The sequence below is a fragment of the Macrotis lagotis genome, chromosome 4 (genome assembly GCF_037893015.1).
Source record: "Macrotis lagotis isolate mMagLag1 chromosome 4, bilby.v1.9.chrom.fasta, whole genome shotgun sequence".
Taxonomy (NCBI): domain Eukaryota; kingdom Metazoa; phylum Chordata; class Mammalia; order Peramelemorphia; family Peramelidae; genus Macrotis; species Macrotis lagotis.
Window position 1 is genome coordinate 135,098,781 of NC_133661.1, and position 18,661 is coordinate 135,117,441.

At 35.4% G+C, this 18,661-nt stretch overlaps 1 long non-coding RNA gene and 1 pseudogene across 1 annotated transcript in view; one reads left to right on the plus strand and one right to left on the minus strand.

The window, feature by feature from the left end:
• Positions 1-18,661, plus strand: part of LOC141520038 (uncharacterized) — a 623,376-nt gene that overhangs the window by 485,311 nt on the left and 119,404 nt on the right. The window lies entirely within an intron of this gene.
• Positions 8,407-9,712, minus strand: LOC141520037 (alpha-enolase pseudogene; annotated as a pseudogene).

The following is an 18,661-nucleotide window of genomic DNA, read 5'->3' on the forward strand; positions in this document are numbered from 1 at the left end:
CTGAGGGTAAGGCTCAAAGTGTGCATTTACAAATATTCAATCTAGGGCATAACAAAGGAGTAACAATTCTTTACATACAACTATCAAAATGGCAGCCACATGGATTGATTGTTTGCTACTCTTGACTCTGAGTCACTTCTGGTCTTCGATGTTCCCCTGTCTCCCCCTCCCCATTTTATTGCATAAACATTAATATGTAATTGAGAAAATGCTTCAACTACGTTTTAAAACCCAGATTGAATGCTGAGCAATGGTAAACATATTGAGGGAAAAACTTTGAATGTTTATGAGAGGGTAAGTATTTGTTTTCCTACTTTAGCTTTAAGAGAAATAACAAACCTTAGGAAACTAGAAGGGAATAGTTGAGGTGACTATAATGATTAGGTCCATTACAAATTGGTGGATGGGTTTTTTGGGGAGAACCAACACCTCTTGAGTGCAGGCTTACTTAGTCCTTTTCAGTGCTGCTCATTCATCTTTGGTGTACATCTCTCATCCAGTTCTCAGCTGTGGCTCCAAAAAGCTAGAACAATTACATGGTTAAAAATCATCTCAGCTAAACTCTCAGGTTAAGAATAACTGATAAGACTCAAACTCATTGGTGAGTAAGAGGGAATGTCTACCCCAAGCATGTGAAAGCTTCCCTCCTCAGAATGGACAGATAAGACCAATTTGTTCTACTGGTCATGTAGTCAATTAAAGTAGGCACTGTGTAGTATTTAGAATGTGTTCAGATATAGAAAACATTAAGTTCTTTTACTACATCCCAAGCCCATCATCAGTCATTCTGTCTTTTGTTGTCTCTGGACTTCGAAGACTCCAGGAGAAAGAGTGAGACTGATGACCTTGTGAAACTGTGCCTTGAGAGGACTCTTTGCTACTCTCCCACTCAGTGTAAACCTATGTCCTTGGTGCCAATATGTTAACTTAAGTGCTATATCTGAGAATGCCTCCATTACTGGAACAGCCTGTCCCTCCTATAATAATATTTAACTTGTGGAGAGTGCATTAGGAAGGATTAGACAGAAAAGGGATCCAGTTCCTGAAGCACTGCTACTAATACATTCCTTCTGGAACATTTCTACCACCCCCTATCCTAAAGGCACTCTCTACTTTTTACAAGTGGCTTACATTTTCCCAAAGCATGGAGGGAGAATGCTGGGATAAGGTGTGCTCAAGGGTCATAGTAGGAATAAAAGGACAAAAAGGCCCTGATATCTACTTAGCTACTTGTCCTGTTTCCTGAGACCTGTGCTAACCTGTTTGAAAAGATGGTTCCATATGTTACAAAGCTTGGAAGAGGGTAAAATTCCAACAGATTCACTATAAAAGTAAAAAAAAAAAGATTTCTAGTAAGAGAATTAGGTTTTAGTGTTGGTTCTGCTACTAATATTTGAACTCAGGTTTCTCTTCTTCAAGGTGGAGAAATTGGGCAAAGTGGTTAGGGAGGATTCTTCTGACTCCAATAATCTTTGAATTCTATGAGATTTCATGTCCATTTCATTCCAGTTTACCTCAGCCCAAATCTCAGTAAGAGTTGAATGACCCTTCTTCTGTAACCTTGGAGAAATCACTTCTCATCTCATGCTATTTAGTTTCCAGTTCTTTGTAGTTAAGGAGTTACTGTTCATCTAGTTTGTAGATGATTCCTAGTTCTAACATGATACTAAGATGAATTTATTGGAAATTGACCTTAAGTTTTTTCCTTATATAAATTTTTCTTTGTTTTCCAATTATCTACAATAATGGTTTTTACCAAGCATTTTTGTAAGGTTTTGAATTTTACACTTTTTCCCCCACCCTCCCTTCCTTTCCCCTTCCCCCCAACTGAAGGCAGTCTGATAATCTTTACGTTGTTTCCATGATATGCATTGATCAATGTGTTGGGAGAAATCACATCCTTGAAGAAGAAATAAAATATTAGAGATAACAAAATTATTTGGTACGCATAAGACAACTTTTAAAAAATTGGAGATAATAATCTTTCGTCTTTGTTTAAACTCCACAGTTCTTTCTCCGGATAGAGATGGTATTCTCCATCACAGATCTCCTAAAACTGTCCCTGATTATTGCACTGATGGGCTGAACATCTCCATTACGGTTGATGTTATAGTGTATAATGTTCTTCTGGTTCTACTCATCTCACTTAGCATCAGTTCATGCTAGTCTTTCTAGTCTTCTCTGAATTCCCATCCCTCCTGGTTTCTAATAGAACAATAGTGTTCCATCACATACATATACCACAATTTGTTTAGCCATTCCCCAACTGATAGACATTCACTTTGTTTCCAATTCTTTGCCATCATAAACAGCTGCTATGAATATTTTTGTACAAGTGATGTTTTTTACCTTTTCTCATGATCTCTTCAGGGTATAGACCAAGTAGTCAAAGTAGTCAAAGTAGTCAAAGAATATGCACATTTTTATTGCCCTTTGTTGCATAATTTGTTGCATAATTTGTTGCATAATTCCAAATTATTCTCCAGAAAGGTTGGATCAGTTCAAAGCTCCACCAACAATGCATTAGTGTCCCAGATTTCTCACATCCCCTCCAACATTTATCATTATTCTTTCTGATCATATTGGCCAATCTGAAAGGAGTGAGGTGGTACTATTAATTTGTATTTCTCCAATCAGTAATGATTTAGAGCAATTTTATATGACTATTGATTGCTTTGATTTTCTCATCTGTAAACTGCCTTTGCATGCCCTTTGACTGTTTATCATTTGGAGAATGGATTGGGTTTTTTTTTTATAAATTTGACTCTTCTTTATATATGTTAGAAATGTATCCTTTGTCAGAAACACTAGTTGTAAAAATTGTTTCCCATTTTACTACATTTCTTTTGATCTTGGTTAGAGTGGTTTTGTTTATGTAAAAGGTTTTTTAATTTAATGTAATCAAAATTATCGAGTTTGTGTTTTATGATGTTCTCCATCTCTTTTTTGATCATTTACTTCCCTTTCCATAGATTTGACAAGTAAACTATTGCTTGTTCTACTGGTTTTCTTATAATATTGTCTTTTATGTTTAAATCCTGCAAAAGTTTTTTTACATTTAGATATTAAGCCTGATGCTTCTGTCTCTTTGTTCTATTCTTCCCCTACCATATTTTCCAAGTCATCAGGTGTTTTAGATGTTAAATGTGAAGAAACATCTTAACTCAGCTTATCGTTGCCCAAAATAATTAGTTGAAACAGGGCAAAAATGGCCCACTGAGGAAAGGGAGAGGGTCATGGTATACTGGGTTCTCTGTTTTCTCCATTGAGTAGTGATGATTTCCACTCTGCCAACTAATAATGCCTTTCATATTGCTTGTCTCATGCATAGTTTACATGCACAACCTGTATATAAACATTACTAATTACAACTCTGAATAAATAATGAAAGAACAACTAATCCTTTAGTCCAGATTTTAAAGTAAAGAAACCATTTATAAATGCCAATTCCCTTTGTCTATTTTAGAATTTACCACTATCATGTGGGATATTTAAGATAACTTCAAGGACCAACATTTTGGTTTTAATTAGAATATGTTTTGGTTGAATTTGTATGGTCAAAGTTTAAATTATCCTGCATCCTTCTTAGTGAGAAATTTCAGTTTTCAGAATATTATTACATAGTTACTTTGAGGTAATTTGGTTGTTCTAAATACCATTTAGGATTTACAGTTCCTCTCAAAACAAAAATATAAACACTATTTTTGACATTTTAATGGTAGTAATTCAACTAAAAAAGCATTTTAAAGTTAACAAAGATTTTTGCATATATTATACTTGAGCTTCACAATAGGTCTGAGTAAGGTACAGTGGAGATATTATCCCCATTTTACAAATGAAAAAACTGAGGATCATAAATGTTATGTGATTTGCCTATGAAATGACAACTACTTAGTACTAAAAGAAGGATTTGAATTAGGTTTCCTGATGCTTTAATTTCATTTTATTCAATGTGCTTTTTTGACTCTCTACCAGATAAGAACCAAAAGAAATACACCTGTGAATGCACAATATCAGTTTTCTTCTAAGAAAAAAAAATGCCAAGGATGACTTTGAACTTTAAAATAGGTAACTTGCAAGTGTAAATAGATTTACATTAGAACATATTCTATAACTATAATGATTTCATCCTGTTTTCTAACTCAAAAATCATATAGTATTTTAATTTCCTTAATGCACATTCTATATGTTCTCATTTATAAGTAAATTTGGGAATCTTTATGTGTTCATATTATACCTGCTTCTAAAGAGTGCATCATTTCTTGCTCCATTTTGTGTACAGTCCAAAATCTTTTTTTGGTACTCACTGAATTCAAACACATGCCTTTTCCCTATCATTTACCCTCCCCTAATTCTTACAGTTCACTTTATATCTCAAGTCTAATCAATAACAACTCTATGGAACCACATTCCCACAGTAAAGATGTTGAAATTTCCTTAATAGCTCTTTTAAAAGGGGTTTTTAATTAATCCCATGTCTTTTTGTATGATTATCAACTTTATAGTGTGATGTCTGCACAGGAAGCTCCAAGATCCTTTGTCTTATGTCTGCAGACTGTTGGGTTACAAAAACAGTTTTTCATTTCTTGTCACTGCTTCCCATTAGCCCACTGATTAATCCTGAAGTGTCTTTCCTCCTCCTCATTCTTCTGATGCTCTGTTCATTCCAATTAATGAATTTGTTTTTCTTTCTACCTAAGGAATTGTACAGTCCTTTCCTATGCCCATTCTCCTTTTTATTCTTTTTTTTGACCTGGATAGGACAACTCAGATTTTTAGAACAGGGCCCTTCTCTTCATTTGGGCCAGCTAGCATACACAAAGGTATAGACAGAGATTATATCCTCTAGCTTAGGCTGTAGTCATATGAATGCATGCATGGACTGCAATGGAAATGAAAATGTTTCTCTTAAAACTTATAGCAACTTTGAGAGAGGGAGAAAGGAAAACTTATGTTTCACTAATGAAACTTTGCAAAGTAATGTCATTTTTTTTTCTGAAACTGATATGATCAAGCTTGCATACCCAGGCAAAGGATACTATAGCATATCTCCTGTCAACTTAAACCTTAAACTGTAGCCCTAGATTTTTTTGTAAAGTTTTGTAAATGAAGTTTTGCAGTTAATATTCATCACAGTACACTTTGTAAAAATAATGCTATTTTTTCCCATAACTAGTCTATTTCCTCAAGCATATTCTTCTTATTTGGATGATCCTAAAGAAATATACATATACAGGGGAGGCAAGGTGGTACAGTGGATAGAGCACCAGCCCTGGAGTCAGGAGTACCTGAGTTCAAATCTGGCCTCACACACTTTATAAATCACCTAGTTGTGTGGCCTTGGGCAAGCCACTTAATCCCATTTGCCAAGCAAAAAAAACCCTAAAAAAAAGAAATATACATATAGAGATTTCTGACCCCCCAAATCAAAAAGTGTTAAGAGTAATCAGATTTTTCATGTATCATGGACCTACCATCAAGTACAGGCTTAAAAAGAAGGCCATATTTTTATTTAACTATTACCTTGTTCTTTCTAGTACTTTTCACTGTAATGGAATATGTTGGAGATATTTTTCTCTAAATATACACATGGATATAATATATATATATATATATATATCAATACTATTTTATGAACACACATATATATTTATATATATTTACATATATATTTGACATTCATTTTAAAATTCTGAGTTCCAAATTCTTTCCTTTCTTCTAACCCACTGAAAAGGCAAACAATATGATACTCATTATACAAATGAAATCATGCAAACATATTTCTATTTAACCATGCTGCAAAAAACAAAAGCAGACACAAGAAAAATAAAATGATAGAAAATATGCTTCAATTTGCACTCAGAATTCATCGGTTTTCTCTCCAGAGGTGGATAGCATTTTTCCTTGTTAGTCTTTCAAAATTTTCATGGAATGATCAGATTATCAAAATCTGTCAGAGCTGATCATCAGTAAAATATTTATTGCCCTTACTGTGTACAGGTTTCTCCTGGTTCAGCTCATTTCACTTTGTATCAGTTTGTAAAAGTCTCCCCAGCTTTTTCTTAAACCAACTTGCTCCTGATTTCTCATAGCACTATGGTATTCTATCATAAACATATACCACAACTTGTATAGCCATTCCCCCACTGATGGGCAACATCTTCATTTCCAATGCTTTGCTACTACAAAAATAATTGCTATAAATATTTTTGTACATATATCCTTTTCCATTTCCTTTGATCTCTTTGGATACTCTTTGGAGTTCAAGTAGGAGTATTTCTGAGTCAAAGAATTTGCATAGTTATTATGACATAGTTCCTAATTATTTTCAAGAATACTTGGATCAGGGGCAGCTAGATGGTGCAGTGGATAGAGCACAGGCCCTGGAGTCAGGAGTACCTGAGTTCAAATCCAGGCTCAGACATTAATAATTACCTAGCTCTGTGGCCTTGGGCAAGCCAACTTAACCCCATTTGCCTTGCAAAAACCTAAAAAAAAAAGAATACTTAGATCAGTTCACAACTCCCAACAACTCATCAGTGTATATATTTTTCCATATTCCCTCTAGTAATTGTCATTTTATTTTTCTGCCACATTAGCTAATCTTATAAGTGAGAGTTATTTTATTAGTATGTCTCTAATTATTGATGTTTTGAGCATTTTTTCATTTGCCTGTAAATAAATTTGGTTTCTTCTTCTGAAAACTGCCTATTTATAACCTTTGACTATCAACCAGTCATTGGCTTTTGTTTTGACAAATTTAGCTTAGTTTCCCACATATCTGATAACTTTCCTATTTTTTAATTTCCTGCTTTTCTTTTGGTTTTCATTGCTTTGTTTTTTGTTTGAGAAAAACCTTTTTTAAAATTTCATATAACTGAAATAATCCACCTTACCTTTTCTTATCCTCACTATTTTCATTTTGGTTATAAATTCTTCCCCTTTCCATAGATCTGACAGGTCAGTTTTTCCATGCTCCCCTGATTTGCTTATGACATCATCCTTTAATGTCTAAAATTTGTACCTATTTTTACTGTGTCTTGGTATATGGTATGAGATGTTGGTCTGTGCCTAATTTCTGCCAGATTGCTTTCTACCTTTCCCAGCAATTTTTGTTACATGGTACGTTCTTGCCCCAAAAGTTTAGATCTTCAGCTTTGTCAAACACATGCTTAATATTTTTTTTATTTCAATGCAAAGTGTACCTAATCTAATCTTAATCTGATCCTCTGTTCTATTTCTTAGACATTTTCAGATTATTTTGATGATTACTACTTGAATTGTTATTTGAAATCTGGTATTGCTAAGTTGCCTTCCTTCAAAGACTGCCTTTATATTTTTGACCTTTTGTTCTATTGGAGACATTTATAAAGATGCTTACATACATACAAAGTATGACCAAATGATGTCAACCAATATTCTAAACACAAAGTTCTAAGATTTGTGCTTTGTGCTTCCCTGTACAATTATATTTTCCTAAAATTATAAAGAAACAAACTAGTGGAAAAATTATATGATCTAGTTGCTTTGGATCCTTTGAGGGGGTGATTAAGGCCCCTAGGGAATGTGATTAAGAGAAGTTCATCCCCATGTATTGCATAAGGTAAAAGACAGCCTTTCTTCTGTGTTCCTTCTCCCTTTTCTTCCCCAAAGGATCTCTACTCCAATCTGGAAGGAGTCCGTGAGATCCAATAAAAAGAGAAGTAGGAAACAATTGAACATGTGGAGGAAGAATAGTATGAATAGCCAGAATGAATGAGCAAGTCAATGAAGAAACTTGAAAATAGAGCAGGAATATAGCAAAGTTTTCCAGCTCTTCTTCCAAAAATGGTCAAAATGGATAACCAAAACGACAAATTTCTGAAAGACAACACTTGTTAATCACCTGTCAGTGCTTATACTGTTTTACATTGCATGGGGAGGAAGATGAAGAGGCACTGTATATTATTTGACCAGAGTTAAAATGACAGTTTGAAGACATAAATGCACATTATAGAATAGATTCCTATTTTGATGAGAACCTTTACTTCAGAAATAATTTTTTTGGGGGGATTACCGATTACTTTTATTCTGCACATAGAAGCCACTAAAGGATCTGGCCTGTGGGCTTGTTGGGGGGCTGCATCACAAGTATATGACTCTGCACATCAACACTGGGGATGGGGATGAGAACAAATCATTCTACCCAGTCACAAGATGAGGTCTTTCAAAAAAAGGACCAAATGATCAGGTACCAGAAGAAGCAGTGAGAACACAGAAAGGTGGAAGAGAGTGGGGTGGAGTTACAGAGCAGAGCCCCCATCCCCAAAACAAAACTGGTCTACTACTTGGTGCTGCCCATTCTTTGGAGGACTTCTACTGAGGTGACTGTAGCCTACTAGCTCTGAGGCTTCATGGTCATGGAGCTTACTTGGTCTGAGGGTTTCTGAAGTTCCTTCCAGCTAATTTAGCCTTGCTGCCCAGTTCTTCCTCAATTCTGAGAATTTGGTTATACTTGGCCAAGCGCCCAGATCGGCAGGGGGCCCAAGTCTTGATCTGCCCAGTGCAGAGACCCACCACCAGGTCTGCAATGAAGGTATCTTCAGTCTCTCCAGAACTATGGGAAACCATTACTCCCCACCCATTGGACTGGGCCAGCTTGCACACCAGGAGAGATTCAGTCACGGAGTCAATCTGGTTCACTTTGAGCAGGAGGCAATTGCAAGCTTTCTCATTCACAGCCTTTTCAATGCACTTGGGATTGGTCACTGTGAGATCATCCCCTACAACCTGGATGCCTTCAGTTTCAGTAAAATTCTTCCAAGCTTCCCAATCATCCTGGTCAAAGGGATCTTCAATAGACACCACTGGATAGTCCTGGATGAAGCTCTTGTAAAGGTCCCCAAGCTCAGCAGGTGAGATGTATCTGCTGGGATCATCAGGAGACTTGGAAGTCCAAGTCATATTTCCCAGACCAGAAGAATTCAGAGGCAGCAACATCCATGCCAATTACAACCTTGTCAGTATAGCCAGCCTTGCCAATGGCTTCCTTCAGCAGCTCGAGAGCTTCTTTATTCTCCAGGATGTTAGGAGCAAAGCCACCTTCATCTCCTACATTGGTGGCATCCTGTCCATATTTCTTCTTAATCACATTCTTCAGATTGTGGTAGACCTCAGCTCCAATGCACATGGCCTCCTTGAAGTTTGATGCTCCAACAGGGAGGATCATGAACTCTTGCATTGCTAGCTTGTTGCCAGCATGGGAGCCACCATTGATCACATTGAAGGCTGGAACTGGCAGGATGACTTCTTCATTGCCTGCAAGATCAGCAATATGGCAGAACAAGGAGGCACCTTTCTCGGCAGCCCCAGCCTTACAAACAGCTAGAGACACTCCCAATATGGCATTTGCTCCAAATTTAGATTTAGTCTCAGAACCATCCATCTCTATCATCAATTTTTCAGTCTTCTCCTGCTCCACAACATTCAGTTTCTTGCTAATCAGGGTCGGGGCAATAGTTTTATTGATGTGCTCAACCACTTTTGAGACACCTTTCCCCACATAGCAGGTCTTACCATTGTCTCGGAGCTCCGGGGCTTCATGGATGCCAGTAGAAGCCCCACTGGGCGCAGCAGCTCTGAAGAGACCTTCTGAAGTATAGAGATCAACTTCAATGGTGGGGTTTCCACGAGAGTCAAAGATATCTCTTGCAATGATCTTCAAAATCGACATGTTGAATTTCTGGATGGGGCTTGCTCCGTGGGATTAAGAGGGAGAGGCAGAGGGCCAGAAATAGTTTTCTACAAGAGTTTTGCTTAATAAAAGTATCACAATAGGTACTTTGTGTATGGATGTATAATTATATAAGTATATATATATATATATATATATATATATATATATATATATATATATATATATATATATATGCCTTTTGGTATTATATGTGTGTGTGTGTGTGTTCTTTTTGTAGAATAAACTATTTGAAGGTTTAAGCTTTATACTTTTGCCTCTTGACTTATTGTAGTTCAAGCTTTTTTTCTTTTTTGCATATTAATTTCAAGATTCATTGTGCTTCTCTCAGTGATTCCTTATAAACTTGATTTCTTTTTTTTGCTATATGCAGTACTTTTAATTTGTTCTGGAAAAATTGACTTGGAGATCACATTTCTTGGTGTGTTATATATAGAGTTACTTTCAAATGATGACTTGGTTCTATTTTTCATTTTACATTCTGACTACAGAAGTTCCAGGTAATTTTCTTTTACAATTTCTTTTAATATGCCATCCAGTTTATCTGTTTTATAATGACTTACATGGATCACAAAGAGTCCTAAATTATCTTTTCTCATTCTGTTTTCCAGGTAAGTTGTATTTGACACTGGATAACTTACATATTTAAAATTATACTAATAATGTTATTATTTATGGTATCAGAGTGTATGCTACATGGGTGTATGTATGGTATGTATATGTGGGTATTTGTCTTTGTGTGTCTATATCTGAATGTCTGTATGCACACATATACATATTTATTTATATATATGCACATATCCATAAACAAAAAACTTATTAATTATTTATTCTCTGGTTTGAAGTTTCTTGCTTCAACTTTTCCTTTCTTTCATACATTTTTTGGAATTATAGGATCATATATTTAGCACTGAAATATGATCTTAAAGATCATAGATCATAGAGTTCAACCTCTTCCCTTTACAGATGAGAAAATTGAGTCCAAAGAAGTTACGTGAGTTGTTAAGGATTCCCTGGCTACTAAGTGTCTGAAGTAGGATTTGAAAATATAGCCATGGCTTTTTCTATTGTTTTACCCTATATCTCCTTATTGGCAACCTCCACCTTGTTTCTTTGTTCAAGTATGGATTCTTCTTGCAATTCCTGATAATTTTTTTCCTTCTGGATATTTACAATAGCAATATTTTCACTAAAGTACCTCTTTTCTTTGGATTTTTAAAAAAAATTATCATTATTTCCATGCTTGTTGTGACATATGACTTTCAAAGTTCTCAATATTTTTTCTTTTAAATTTCCCTGGTTTCTAAATGTTTAAGCTATTTTCATTCTCATCCTCAGAGTTGGACATTGGATGAGAGTAAATATCTGTTACGAAAAACATTGACTTCTCATCCTTAGCCAGTGATAAGGCACATAATTGACTGATCTGTTCTCCTTAGACATCTTGATCTCAAAGGGAGAGATTGTGGTCCTAGAAGGTACTATTGAGCTTGATATTCTATTCCCCAAACCTAGGCTCTATCCCATTATTGTAAATATGAGGTAGGTATATGCATTTTAGTAATCTCCAAGTTCTGTGTATTTGCCACATACTGAAATGGGATATTGAACCTTAGTCAAACTGGGGATTTCCCTCACTCCCTAATCCCTCCCACATTCCTAAATCAAGTGACAAATCCCTGGCTCTACCTGTTACTGTAATCTCAACTACTGACCAGTCAGGGATTCTGTATTGTGTCTAGTCTCTGCCCCTTTTTATAGGGCTTCTAGATTGTAGGAACTGGAGAATGCAAGCATCCTGAACAGTGATCCTGAAGCAAGGATAATTTTTCCTCTGAGTCTGTCCTTTTCTAGTTATGGATGAAGCTCCAGAGGGGAGGACCTTATAGTGTGATCTTTTGATACATGTTAATGTGTGGGAATGTTTCTATATTTTCTCTCTTTGTGTGTGTGTGTGTGTGTGTGTGTGTGTGTGTGTGTGTGTGAGAGAGAGAGAGAGAGAGAGAGATTCTATTTGACTCAATTTGGATGGGAATATTTTCACTGGTGTCTCTCCTAATCCTAATAGTTAATGTTTAGTTCATTTGACACTATTTCAATTATTCTTGGTATTTTGTTTTTGATTTTTTGTTTTTTATCAAAGTAACAGGGCTTGACTGAACCAATTTCCAGTACCAACTTTGTTAGTAACAACAAAAACATTATATTCTAAAGAAAGTGATAGGATTATAAAATCATAAATATAGAGCTGACAGGAAACTGAGAGACTATCAAATTCAGTACCCTTGTGATATCAGGGAAGAAACTAAAGTTCCGGGAGTCACACATCTAGTAAATAACTGAGTTGGGATTTGAACCCAAGTATTTCTAACTCCAAATTCAATAGTCTCTCAACTATACCATGCTACTGATAGAAGAGAACAAAAAGCAAATTATATAAATATTAGATAATATAAAGCTATTTTTCATAGAGTATTCCATCTTTCACATTTACTAACCTATGTAGTCTTTTAAAAATTCATTTATATATTAAGGTAATAATAATAACTTCATTTTGAAAATGCAGAAAATAAGGCCCTAAGACATGCTGACAGTGCAAGAATTAGAGATCATAGACACTGGCTTAGCCTGCCAGGAGATACACCATTATTTCTAATGCTTACAGACAAGAGTCTGAGAACTGGAAAGGAAATAAAAGATCATCGAATTCAACTTTGTTGTACACATAAGTGGCGTCTCAGAGATGTTTTTAACAACTTGCCCGATATCAAACAGATAGTATGCATCAGATCCAGGACCAAAATGCAAGTCTTCAGACTCTAAATACTTCCACTCTGCCGTGCCACCTCCTCCAATATAAAGTTATGCCATGAGTCTCCCTTCCTGGTTTATACTGCAAAAGGTTTTCTGTTTGTCAGATTCATAGACAGTCCCCTAGTAGTGTCTGGCTCTGAGAAAATTTTAAATTCTTGAAGTCATCAGAAAGTATGTGAATTACCTGACTATGGAAATCCTATGACTGTCAAACTGTCTGCCATGGCTCAGGTTTCTCTAAAAATAGGGGAAATATCTCTTGAAAAGGTCAGTGCTCCCTCTTTGGTGCAGTATATTTTAGTTTTCTCATTTATTCATTTCTCCTCATTCCCATCTTTGTTTTCCTTGTCTGTTCTTAAAACCTGTTATTTAAACTTTTTTTATATAATTTTGCTACATGTATATTTTGCATATGCATTTGAATGTATCAATGGACAAATATCTATACATTGTATATATATATATATTTATATATGTATATATATATATATATCCTATTCCTCTATCTACTTATATCTATAGATGTGAACTTATAGATTTCTATCTATAGATAGATATATAAACACTTCAGGATAAAATGATATGTTGATATAGATATTTAACATAGATTTATATATTTATACACAAATATACACATATTTATATATATAATAGATTCATATCTATTAATTTAAATTTTAAGATTCATATATATGTATATATATATATACATATATATATATATATATATATATATATATATATATATATATATATATAAAATATCCTGAATATTATGTTGGGCTCTCCTCTTTCTCTCTCCTCCCCCTGCCCCCATCAGAGAAAAGATTCTGGATAGTCTAGCTGACTCTGACCTTCTGGTCTTTATGCCTGTCCCCTAGCTACTATCCAAGGTGTAGGATAGCTATATTTCTGTCCTGGGAGTCTCTAGAACTTGCCACTGTTCTGGATTGGGATTCTGAGTTTTGAATCATATATGCTTCAAATATCAGCTTAGTACTATTATAGCATTAGCAAGCTGGAGATTCCTCTCCTCAATCCCTCATCCTTCCCTCATTCCTGGAACAAATGGTTAATCCCAGCCCTGACCTTTACCCAGATTCTTCAGTTCAAATATCATAAGTACACATGTACAAACACAACTATCTCTATAAGAATATACTATATGATGTATAATTATATCTTATACATAATTTTCAATGGGTAATATATCACAATATATATCTATAAATACATTAATATAGTGTTATGGATATATCTAGATTCACATGTAAACACATATATTTTATTGCAATTCAATTCAGTTATTTCAGTCATCATGACTCTTTATGACCCCATTTGGAGTTTTCTTGGCAAAGATTCTATAGATGTTTGTCATTTTCTTCTCCAGCTCATTTTCAGATGAGGAAACTGAAGTAAATAGGGTTAAGTGACTTGTCCAGGATCATTCAGCTAGTGTTTAAGGATGAGTCTTCTTGACTCTGTAGCTGCCTCTGTATGTTTATGTGTCATCACATAGAATCCATATTCTTTCTTCTTTAATAAAAATGCTTTACTATAATGATGATTTATATATGTGTGCCTTCACACATATAATTTATTTTAATCTTGGGTTTTTGTTATCAAATGGCTTCACTTTCTTTACTCCTTCAATGGCATTGCTAATTTTTCCTACCCCCTATCCTCTATCTGTGGCAGTCACTACTGTGTCTTCTCTGTCCTTTGATTAATTTCTCTTCCATTTGTCACCCATAGCCTTTTGCTAATTATGCTTCCTCATGAAGATCTGATTTAGAATCCAGGCTTTAGGAAAAGTGAAAAAAGTACTGATTTTTAAAAAAAATACATCATAATTATAATGAGTAATTTATGTTAACAAGCTTCTAGAAGAAAGATGAGTAGTGTTAGTTCAGAAAATCCAGGGCACATTCTGCCTTTAAAGGCCAGAGTTCATGAATTGTCCAGAGCAAGTTTTATCAGGTCACTGAGTCAAACATACCATAGGGCAATTTCTCTTTCTCAGCATTAACCCACAACTTGGAATTACTGCTAGAATGGCCTCCCCCTTCACAAACACTCCAGGATAAGATGATAAGAAGATTACAAGTAAAGCCTCTCTTTAGCAATTCCACATCTCCTGTCAGACACAGCAAGTTAAATTACAGTGCAGGCCACAATGCATTGATCATCCACTCAGCTCCTACAACCCAGGGGTGAAAAGATCCATGCCAAGGATAAGTGAAGTAATCTCAGGAAAGTTTATTTTTGCAAGGTGGGGTTAACCAAGTTCAATTAGGTGAAGCCCTGGGAAAGACCCCCGCCCCCAGTCCCATTCAGTAGTGCATGGTGGTGTTTCCATCACCTTGATCAGTCAACACCCTTATTGAGTGGCCATTGGCTAAAGAATCTTATATTGCATAGTTGTGGGGGGGGGTCAACTAATATAAAGATAAGAGAATCCCCAAACCATTGTAATGCCAGCCTGTAAATAAATGTAAGAAAATAGACTGGTTAAATTGAGTCTTTAGGATGGAAATATCCATAAGACATCTTCATGCTGATTCATGCCTAGGATAATAGTCCCTTTCATTTTGAAAATGCTTCCCACTTTCATAGATGACAATTGCATTCACTTAGCCTATAAAACATACTGTGTTTTATGATGAAGAAATAAACCTCTTAAATGGTTTTGATTGTGTATGTTTAATGTGGACAAGCTAGGCCATATTCAGGGAGAAAAGAAGTGCTAAAACATAAAAAGAAGATAAATCATTAGAAACACTTATGAATTCTGTTCATGACTCTTCTTTATTAAAAAGACCCATTGTAAATTGGAAAGTTCCGAAGGCTTTGTGGTGAGGGAGAATGAATTATAATGACATCACAGGGTCATGAACTAGGCCCACTGGCTACTTTCCAGAATTAAATTGACTAGGAGAGATCAGATGAGCCCATTCGTAGCACAAGACATCTGGGTGGCAGCCAGGGAATCCAGGTTCAAGCCCCCTATTTAGGACACACTTCCCCTTCCTCTTCATCATCAAATACAATCTGGATTTCCCAGGCAAGACATCTAGGCTAACAATGGATTTCAATTCATATTCTAAAAAAACATTCAAAAAGTTCTTTGTACTCTTTACTCAGTGAAGGACCTCATGAAAAATATTAACATGTCAACATCTGGCTGACACCTATAGTACATTTTCATCATGTTGCTGATGGGAAGCATTTTACCTTCAAATAAGCATAATTTGCCATTCTTTTCCATCTCCTTTTTTTGTCTCTCTCCCAGCGTAATAAATGGTGTCTGAAGCCCAAGAGAAACTCATTTCTGTTAACAGATCATTTGTAAACCTTAAAGGGCAGCTGGTGAGAAAGGGGCATTTTTTTCTTCTGTCTTAACTTTTCTAGTTGTCTTTCTAAATGCAAAATGACACCTCATTCAAAGCTTTCTGGTGTCATCTTAATCTCTCTTATTTTACACTTTATACCTTTTTGATATTGCTTTAGACTGCATGGAGGCTTTTTACCTAATACTGTAATACCTATTATCTGAGGCATTTAGACCCATATGCACTTGCCAGCTAGGAATAATGCAGATCAATTGGATGTCAGCAGTCGAATAAAGTTGAATAGTATATTTTACTAGGAAGAAAAAAAAGTCTACCCATCTGACCTTAACACTAGCACCATTTCAATATTAATATATTTTATGCATGCATGTGATAACGTTTTACCTTCCTTATGGTCCTGCAGGGAAGTTTCTCTTCTCCCTACTGAGGATTATTACCTATTCAGAAGTGGTTATGATTATAGATACTTACTAAGACAAGAATAATTGACCATAAAAAACCTTTTATATTCCCACAATTATTTTTGCATTGACTAAAAGTGTCAAGAAAATCTGATTTTATTAGCAATTCCCTAATTTTGCCTTCATTTAATTTTTATCTTGCTTTATCCCCCCAATATGTTTTCAGTCGGAGATAGTTGGCAATGGTACAAAAGAACAATTTGTTACAGAATCTTTACAGAATAGGAGTTCTATAATCCAAGCATAACATCAAATATCAAATAAAATAAAAATGTATGAGATCAGCAAAAGAGACATGCTCCAAGGTAAGGAACTGATCTAGGGCCTAGAAAAAAAAGTTTAAATCAAAATTCGACTGCTCAGCTATGAAGTAAGCCTGTGGAACAAAGGGTCAAATACAATTTTGACCCTTCATTCCCTTCCACCCACCAACAGGTCAGAACCTTTCAGCATTAAGCCTATTTCCAGTAAGGCTGAGGGAGCCAAGCCTTGCTTATTAAGAGGCAATTAGGCCAACTCTAAAAGACACTTGAAAGTGAAGTTGGAAGAAACCAAGTGAACATTTTACTGTTTTGAGGATGCTATGAAAAACAGAAGGGGGAAAGATTTATACCCCTTTAACCCAGAGGACTAAAGGACACCCCATTAACTGTATATGCCTAGTCAACTGGGCGTTTCACCATAAAGAGTTTGGTAGTATAATTCTTTAGAAAGATTGAAGGAACACAAGTGGCATTAAATCTGAAAATAATTCAAAGTAAAAGAAAGCAAAATTGGAATTTTATATGTGTAATGACATAGCCCAGGAAGCTCTAAATTCTTCCATAGAAGAGGTCTTCAAGCAAAGGATGATTAACATTTGTTTTCCATAAAAAATTTGCAAGATAAGATGCTATTATTATTATTACCTCACTTTACAGATCAAGAAAGTAAAGCTGGAAGAGGTTTGATTTACCCTGGTTCACATGGCCAGGAAGCATCTGAGACAAATTTTGAACTCAGGTATTTTTGTTTGTTTGTTTGTTTAGTTTTTGGTTTTTGCAAGGCAATGAGGTTAAGTAACTTGCCCAAGGTCACCACAGCTAGGTAATTATTAAGTGTCTGGATGTGAACTCAGTTTCTCCTGACTTCAAGGTTGATGCTCTATCCATTGTACCACCTTAACTACCCCCTGAATTCAGGTGTTTTTTACTCCAAGTCCAATGCTTTATCCACTGTGCCATCTGATTGCCTATAATGTAAATTGTAGGAATTCTTTGAGAGTAGGAACTGGTTTATTTTTGGTTTTATTTTGTTTATTTGTTTGTTTGTTTTTTGTATCTCCAGTGATGAGCACAATGCTTTACATGTAGTCACAGGCTCATAAATTTAGAATGGGGAGAGACCTTAGATTTTATATAGATCATTTTATATTTGAAGACCTAAGGTCAAAGATGTTTAAATGATTTACCCAAGAGATCACAAAGTCAGTAGTATCAGAAACTTGGGTGTCACCAACTACTGGACCACATTACCTTCCATATTAGATAAGTAATAAATATTTTATTAGAGAAAAAATAATCAGATAATTTCCAAGTCTTCATCTGAGATGTTATCAGGCATTTTCTTATCAGCCTTTTATATTTGGAGTCAATCAAACGATCACATTTACTGAGCACTTCATTTATAGACAACACAGTATTAACTCTATGTGTCTTGAACTACCTTTCTGGAAGCCCACTCTTTTTAAAGGCTCCCATTTCCCTACACCAATGGCCTCAGACTGCTCTCTATATATTTGGTCTGGTCCTGGTTTCTTCATGAAGAACTATTTTTTTTAGGAATCCTCTGACTTAGCATCAAGATCTATTCTTTTGTTGCAAAGGCCCTCCCCTCTCCCCCCAGATATTTTACTCAAACTTTGCCTATGTTCTTAACTCTTCTTACCAAGATTCTTTGATTTGCTTCTCATCTCTTATCACCTACCATTACCTGAAGCTTTGCCTCAAGACCCACTTGGAAATATTCGCCCTTCTATTGCATCCCTGATGATTGTTTTTTGTTTGTTATTACAAAAATATAGGTAGGAGAGAGAGAGATGCTCTCTCTTAGCTTTAGTTCTTCCAAAACATAAGTCCAGACTTATCTCTATTGCAAAACCATGAAAATTGTTCTTTAGAATCTTCTTTATTTGTTGCCTGTCAATAATCATCTAGAATGGAGCATAGGACATGATCACTACCTAAAATCATATGCAGTTCCCAACTTCTAGGTTTTTGAGTTCTAAGGGACTAATCATGGGTTCCTAAAACCCACTCTGT